The sequence below is a fragment of the Pinus tabuliformis genome, chromosome 7 (genome assembly GCF_031772625.1).
Source record: "Pinus tabuliformis cultivar Carrire ecotype Pingquan chromosome 7, CPIR1, whole genome shotgun sequence".
In the NCBI taxonomy this organism is placed as follows: Eukaryota; Viridiplantae; Streptophyta; class Pinopsida; order Pinales; family Pinaceae; genus Pinus; species Pinus tabuliformis.
The window spans coordinates 1993932743-1993941493 of NC_142293.1; the positions used below are offsets into that span (position 1 = coordinate 1993932743).

The 8751-nt window shown below is 36.6% G+C and overlaps 2 pseudogenes; one reads left to right on the forward strand and one right to left on the reverse strand.

The window, feature by feature from the left end:
• The window catches only part of LOC149256461 (uncharacterized), a 51285-nt pseudogene extending 49260 nt beyond the window's left edge, over positions 1 to 2025 (reverse strand).
• Positions 2026 to 2394: 369 nt separating this feature from the next.
• LOC149256462 (putative disease resistance protein At5g66890) lies at positions 2395 to 3230 on the forward strand (annotated as a pseudogene).
• Positions 3231 to 8751: the final 5521 nt, after the last annotated feature.

Here is an 8751-nt window from a genome sequence, read left to right on the forward strand (position 1 = left end):
AATAGTTGAACCAGTTGGCTAGAATTGTGTTTTTTCTATTGACACATTTGGTTAATACAAACATATATGTCATAGCATTATCCATTTAACTGGAAAGTCTTACTTGCATAAATATAGCCATATGAAGCCGCAACTACTGACATGACATTCTCCTGACTCAGCTTCTCCACCATTTTAGCCAAACCAAAATCCCATTCAGAATCCAGCAATATATTATATGATTTAATGTCCCTATGTACTATTAGAGGGGAACAATCATGATGCAAGTAGGACAGACCCTGAGCAACACCAATAGCAATGTTATAACGAGTAGGCCAATCCAGGGTTTCCCCTTCAGAATTATGAATTCGTTCATACAAGCAACCATTTGGCATGTATTCATACACTAACAGATTAGAATCTGAACTAGAGATGCAACAAAGCAGCTTGACAATGTTGGCATGCCTAATCTTCCCTAAAGTGTCCACCTCTGCTTGAAATTCCTTGTCTTGGCCCAACTGCAGTTTCATGTTGTTCCAAATCTATTTCACAGCAACAATAGTGCCATATCCTAGTGTCACCTTGTACACTTTGCCTACACCTCCACTTCTAATAACATTATTTTCTGTCAATCTCTTCAAAATGTCTGATTCGTTGAATTCCAGCTTGTGAAAGGGTGTGAGTTTCCAGAGAAGTCTTTGATTTAGCTTGAGAAAACTTCTTGTATGTCTTATACAGGATACCTATAAGAATCAAGCAGACTATGACCACCACAGTAATAACCGTAATCAATACCCTGTATTGATGATTCCCAGATCCCTTTTCCTGTTGGAAGCATGGAGGAATATTTAATGGCCCACCTCCACACAGGTCAGGATTGCGAAGAAAAATTTCATCATATGCCATATTATTGTAACCAACAAGGACAGAGCCAGACAAGAGGTTGCTAGACACATTAAGAAAACTCAACTTGAGATTGTCTAATTCAAGGGGTATTTCCCCTGAAAGCAAATTGTTTGAGAGGTCAAGGCTGTTAAGAACTAGCAGCGACCCAAGAGATGCGAGAATTGAACCTGTGAGGCTATTGTTTGCAAGGTTAAGCTGAGAAATCTCTTTCCATGATATTATTGTCATAGGGAGTACCCCATTTGACATATTGTGGTCAAGTGAAAGACGTTGCAGTGACGATAATTTAGTAAGTTCCCCTAGAATAGTACCTGATAAACTGTTGTGACTGGCTAAAATGTTGCTGAGATTCCACAACTGTGAAATGCTAGAGGGAATACTTCCACTGAATTGATTGTATGATATCTCCAAAGCCCACAGATTGGATTCTTTTGTGATTTGGGCAGGAATTTGGCCCTGGAAGGCATTGTTTGTCAAGGATAATTGTCCAAGGAGTGGAGAACTCCATAGTCCCAGATGAACCTCACCGCTTAGTTGGTTATTCTCTACTCGGACAATGGTTAGGTTAGGAAAATTTCCTAGAGACCCAGGCAGTCTTCCATTAAACTTATTATCATATACAATAAAAGCTACCAGTACTCCACCTGCACAGACATTCTGTGGAAGAGGACCTGACAGCTCATTTGTTGATACATCAAACTCAACAAGTTTAGAAACCATCCCAATTCCCGGGGGCACTAGTCCTATGAGCTTGTTGGTAAAAAGCTTGAGGTGGACTAAATTAGTAAGCTTATCAAGCCCAGAGGGTATAGATCCAGAGAGATGGTTGTTGTTTAATTGCAGTGTCTCTAGGTTTCTCAAATCTCCAATCCCAATGGGGATGCTTCCATTGAGCTCATTGATAGACAGATCCAAATTCACAAGCCTCTTAAGATTGTTGATATTGTCTGGAATTGGTCCAGATAAATTGTTATAATATAGAATCATATCTATCATGTTTGAAAGGGCCATCAATTTTCTGGGGATCCTGCCCATCAAATGATTCTCTGAGAGGTCCAAATGCACCATATATGTTATATTTCCTATTGACTCTAGAATTTCTCCTACTAAATTACAATTTGTCATCCATAATTGCTGCATACTTCAGATAGAGGGTTGTAGGCCAATGTCAAGTTTTTTAATGAAGAGAGATCTCCAAGTTTTTTAACTAGTTAATGATGTGTCCAGGATGCTTTTTTTCTCTATTTTTCTTATATAGACAAAATGCTCTCTAATTTTGCTGCTTAGGGGCGCTAAGCAATCAACTTGAGAGACAATTATTTGTTTTTGTTAAATTTTTTGCCATATTCACAAATTGGATTATCACTCCGTAATCTGCATGAACTAATTAGCGACCAATTTTTGGGTGTAGGTGCTTGATATCGATCATCTTAGAAAAGATGTGAAGTGTCTCACAATGTATATACTTGCAATTGGACTTAGCATTTGTAGTTTATTTGTGTAGGAGAAATGGAAAAGTATCAGTGGTGTAAGATGATTTTTCATGAGGCGGATGCTTTGGTTTTACTCTTTTTTGCAAGAAATTACTTTCTTCCATTGTTTTTGAATAAAATTAGAAAATTGAAAGTCCTCATAGTATTCAATTACAAGTCCAAGAGAGCCACAGTGGAGGGTCTACCATTTTTATCATCACTCACTCAACTTAAGACTATTCATTTGGAGAGGTTGATTGTGCCCCCACTTCAAGAGCATAGTAAAGTATTACAGAGCTTAGAGAAGCTATCTTTGAGCTTATGTGAAGGGCTTGTAAATATGTTGGGTTTAATGGCATCCAGTCGAATCTAAAGCTTCCCATAATGCTAGATTTTAACATGGATCATTGATGTGATTTGGAGGAGTTTCCCCTTGGCATTTGTGATATGTCTTCAGTTAAAAAGTGGTTTATCACTAATTGTCACCTTCTTCGAAAGTTACTTGATGATTTGGGGAGGCTCAGTTCTTTAAGAATGTTAATAATATCTACATGTCTAGGTCTGAAAGAGCTTCCAACATCTATTGGAAAACTTGGGAAGCTGGAATATATAGACATTTCTCTATGTGAGTGCTTGAAAGAACTTCCCGAGGAAATAGGGCAGCTAAAGAAACTCGAGGAGCTTGACATGAGAGAGTGTTCTCGGTTGAGGAAGTTGCCTAAATTAGTTGGAGGGCTTAAATCTCTAAAGCATGTTATATGTGATGAGAAGATTGGGCAGCAATGGAATCATTTGAAGAGCTGTTCTGCTACCATGGATCTTAGAGTTGAAATTGTAGAAGCACACTTTAACTTGGATTGGCTGGATGGTTAAGATCTCTCTTAAACATGATGCCAAGTGCAAATAGTCTGGTAAGATATCAAGATATAAGCTTAAAGTTTCCTATTAATAAAGTTTAATTTTAATAACATTTAGAAGCTCTATTAACAAAGTCCAATATATTCATCATGTCAAAACAATTGTCAGCATCAACTGTATGAGGAAACACAAAAAATGTTAACCATATATGCATCTTATTTAGATTTTTCCATTACCATGTCGCCATTTATGCCTTACAATGCTTCCTTTGCAACATCTGGTGCAAATTCTAGTCTAGAATATTTGGTAGAGGTTAAAATCCCTACCATTCAATTAATACTAATTGATAATTAAATTAAAATTTTGCAAGCCATATTCCAAAATAGACACGATGTAATTAAAAATTTTCATATGAACATGAGTTAGGGATTTTAATGTGGGACACTGTTCATTAATTGCACTTGGATCTTAGTCTTACTCTAGCTAGGATAATTGATTTGGATTTATATATGAAAATTAGGGAGCCTTAACGAAATTTTTATTTGGTTAGGTGAATGGAACTATCCATAGGTTTTGAATTGGTGACCTTAACATTAAGGAGTACCTTAATAATGCACCCAATCACCTTCTATTCAAAGCCCCATGTGTGAGCCTTTGTGGATTCTTACTTTGTTATTTCTTGCTCTATTCCATTCTAGTTTGAATTAAGGATTTTCCATTGTTATTGAAATATGTTCGAATTCATTTAAAAATAATTCTAGTTTGCTTAGTCCTATTTGGTAAATTAGTGATTTTTTGGTGTAATTTTCTTCCTCATTTGGCAGTCTACAATTGTAGTGTAACTATTATTCCTCCTAAAACCCTTGGCACACTTCCCTCTCTACATTGAAAAATGAAAAGGTCGTGATTATTGCAAGATCATGTATCTCTCAACTTGGAAATTAATTAGAAATTTATGCGTACTAAGTTTACTTGTTAATGTTGTTTGAACGATGTTTGTAAAAACAAAAATCAAGGCATGAGTTTTTGCAATGATGGCGTGTAGGCATGTTGTGTGGGAGATGTTCCTCATCCTTCTTTGCATTGCAGGCATAGGATTGGAAAAAAATGCTTCCAACCTTATCTTACAAATGTGTGTGTGTGTTTGTGTACTTAAGGTTCTAATAACACCTTCCCTAGCTCATTTTCCTTCCCCTTCCATTCAAGATGACATATATTTACTTTTGGTGAAGGATGTGAACCCAAACATGAAAATAATAATCAAGGCCTTGAATGGGGCATGGGCTTAGCCGAATACCATGATTTATCTTTTTCTCGAAAACTTCCATATGGGTAAAAGGACTTTAAGAATTGCTGAATAATCTACCCATTGTTACCTTGGATGCAAAGGTTAGTATCTAGATGATACTTAGAGATTAATTGATTGAAAATAAATAAAAAATATTATCTTCTACACAACTAAATCATGATGTTTTTATCCTTAGAGAAAAAAAAATAGATTTTTTTTTTTTTTTGTGTCAACATCTACCAAATTTATTGTTTTTGTAAGTGGACATATGATATGGATTGGAATATACCACGCTAAAGGTGTTTCTTTTACTACTTATAAGAAAGTTGTCAAGGAAGTTTACAAGAGAAAATAAATTCAATTATTAGGTGTATGATTATGATGATGATGATGATTAATTTCCACTAAGACTGATATGTTCTATCATACCTTAAGAAGGTAAAACTTTACTTGAAATTCTTTAGCATTTTATTTCTCTGCTAAAAAATATTAATATAAGAGTTCCAAGATCACCATAATTTCGTTGACTTAAAAGGTCAAGAAGGTTTCTAGTGACAAATATTTTGAAAAGTAGATCAAATGTGAGTATAGTATGGATAGTCTAAGAGAAAGTGATTTTCACTTTCAATTCTGTTACTATCACAAAGTTGATAGACTTTTTCATTTGATGGTATTTTGAAAATCAACTAATCCCTAGTTTCATTACAAAGCTCATGGAAATTTATTATTGTTTTATCAATGTTCATTTTCTTCTTAATAATAGTCAAGACAGAGAGATATTTTTGGTTTTTGAGGTTGGGGGTGATCACTTTCTTATAATATCTTAGTTTCGTTTTTCCCTATAACTCTTTATCACCCACAATTTCTCCTTAAATATTTAACTAATAACAGTCTTAATATTATCCTTGTGTTGCAAAATTATCTCCTCCTATATCCTGAATGGTCTAGCCAATATTGGGCATCATTATGACATCCCCACTTGAGCATAAAGTGGGGGTGTTGGCTAGAATTAGAAGAAATTTTAAGAAATCTCTTGGCTTTCATGTTGTTTAACTTATTTTTATACATAAGATACATAGTCATAGACAAGATTTCACTAGTGGAATGCTTGCTTCAATCAGGAGGATAGGATAGAGCATATTACCTTTAATATTTAGATTGTAGGTTATAAATTTATTTGGATATGCTCTATCTTCCTCCATGACTCTCTGGAGATACTTCAACTCCAAACTTCACACCCATATAAAATAATAGGAGTGACAAGTCTCTAAAAGAGGAGTTTATGTTGTTCCCATATCCAAATATCTACATGCTTACAATTGTTTTCAATCCCATAATAAGTTTTCCATCCTCCATTTATCCTTTTCTGAATGTCATAATTCAAATTGAGCTTGTGATGGATATTGGTTCCAAGATATTTATAAGAAGGAAATTCCTCTTAGTAGTTGTTATCATATATGAAAGTGGCATATGCAATTTTTTGGATTTAATTATCATGATTTTAGTTTTTTAAGTATTAATAATCATACCCATCTTCGAGCAAAAATCTTGGAGGATTCTTCATTTCTTGCCAATAGAACAATGTATCCTTCCCAAAAGAACAATATCACCAGTATAAGGGAGAAGAGTTATGACTATACTATTGAGGATGAAGCCAACACAACCTCCATCTTTCAAACACTCTTATGGTTTACTAATGTATATGTCAAAAAGGGTAGGGGATAAGAGACACCATTTACTGATCCAGGTGGATATTGTTGGCCACCCGCCTATTCCACCTGAACCTCTAGTCGGATTCATCCGTTTCTTTTTTTATTTCACATTTACTATTTTTAGCCAATTTTCAGGTCGTAAACTTTCAAAGCAGTTTTCACTGCCTAAACGATGTTTATTGAGGACTGGAACAAGCTAAGAGCCTATCAAAAATATCATAGTACTCGAAGAGACATTTCCAACAAAGTACCTTACGTGCCAAATAGAGATAATATGACCAAGTTACGACCACGAGAAGTTGACTGCCTAACTAACCCCAACAGGGCCCACAAACTCTTAGTGTTCCATCTCCTGGAGTTAGGATTTTGGTTATTTAGGGTTTTCCCTTGTTATCCAATAATAAATATGCCCTTAAGCCCCATTATAACATATTTCAGAGGCATGTCGCTGCCACATCTCTTCTTAGAGATAAGCTACTGTCGCCCAAGCTATTTTATTTCCATTATGTTTGTAAGCATATTTTAGTGTTCTGATATTAATAAAATGAAGTGTTATTTCTGCTGCATATTTGTATTCATGGTTATATCTGTAATTTGTTGCCTTTATGTTTAAATTTGGATCAATGGTATCAGAGTGATCTGCTCTTTCTCTGTTTTTATTTGCATGTCCCCAATGAGGTCAGGGTATAAGGAGTTAGGGCTCGATCTAGTTGAACCTTTGCAAGACCAGCGTTGCAAACCCCAACAACCTCCTATGGCGGAAGAAAAAAAAGATGAGGGGGAAAGAGATCCTTTCAAAATATTGCTTGAGGAATCCCTTGAGTGACAGAGGAACATGATGATTGATAAATTTTCCTAGATCCTTCAACGACTACCAACAGGCGACACATCTTCATCTAACAACCACTCTGGAGGCACCACTCCTTTTAAGATACATGCTAAATTTGATATTCCCATATTAGAGGACTAGATAGATTCGAACGCTGTAGATAAATAGTCAAATCTGTTGGAAGGATATTTTTCAGTTCATGACTTTTCCAATCGAAAAATATTACTTTTTGCACTTCTCAATGTCATCCTACATGTCATGGACTAGTGGGAAACCTACTGTGAACAAAAGGACGAAAGGGAATCCTCTCTGTTTTCAGCGGCACCCACTTGGGATTCTTTTCGAGATGCCATAAAGGAACAATATTACCCTATCGAGAGCTATGATGATAAATACATACTGTGGACCATGCTATGATAGGGAAGGGACCAAGATGTGCTAGAGTTTATAAATGTTTTCCGTACCCTCTGCACAAAGATGGGTATCAAAGATTTTGAGCAACATTTGGTACTCAAGTACCACAGCTGTCTACAAAAGTACATCCAGGATGATATGGAGTTCATGGACATCTCCTAGCTCATCAGGACATACTAATACATTGTCAAGATCGAGCATAAGTTTAAACAGAAGAAGTGAGACATTGGATCTATCAATTTGAAACAAGGAAGAGGCACCCCCAAACCATAGAGAAAAGGCCAAAGCCAAGGTGGGGTGACCCGAGACAACTCGCCAAAGCCACAAGAAAAGAAAAACACCATGAAGACAAAGACGGATAGGTGAAAATGGTGTGAGTTATACAAGAGCTCCACTCACAACACGAGTGAGTGTCGGGCAAAGCAGTCACTAGTGGTTTAGCTGGAAGATACAAAATTAGACGCATGTTCCAACTTTGAGTCAGAAACCGACAAGGGGAATGAAAAAGGGAAGAAGATCATTGACATGAAGCATAGTGCCACTATGGCCACCACCAAGATCAAGAAGAATGAGACTGAAGATCTAGAGGAGGGGAAATGCCTTTTCCACTCACATATGTGGGTGAAGGGTTCTCTACTGCAATTCATTGTCGACAACAGGAGCCAAAAGAACCTCGTTTTAGTAGAGGTCATGAAGTAACTGGGCCTACCAAAGACATCACATCTGTAACCATACACCATCGGGTGGCTTCACCAAGGATGGTATCTCTGCGTTAGCTAGTAGTGTTGCCTTCCCTATAGCTTCAAGCCCTTCACAGATGAGGTGATATGTGATGTTGCTCCTCTTGAAGTTTTTTATGTATTATTATGACAACCATACCTATGGAAGTGAAATGTTCTATATGAGTCTAGACCTCACTCTATGATTGTTACTTTGGGAAATAAGTTGTAGAGGATATAGGAGGTAGCCCTGCCTATCGCCACCTCTTTGATCGCTATAAAGCAATGTAGTAAGATCATTTACCAGACCATGAAACTTGTTTTACTTATGATTCTCCCTTAGGGAAAGAAGAAGGTTGTGGCCATGGCTTCAGACAGGGCTCCTCCGGACAACGACAGAATATGGACAAGTTCGTGGAGGAGTACAGGGACATTTTCACCTCACCTACAGGGGTACCTCTCCACTATCATGTGAAGCACACCATCAATCTGACCTCAAGTGCATCGGTACCCAATGGACCGATCTATAGACACTCTATTATGGTGAACAATGAGATCAAGAGACAAATTCAAG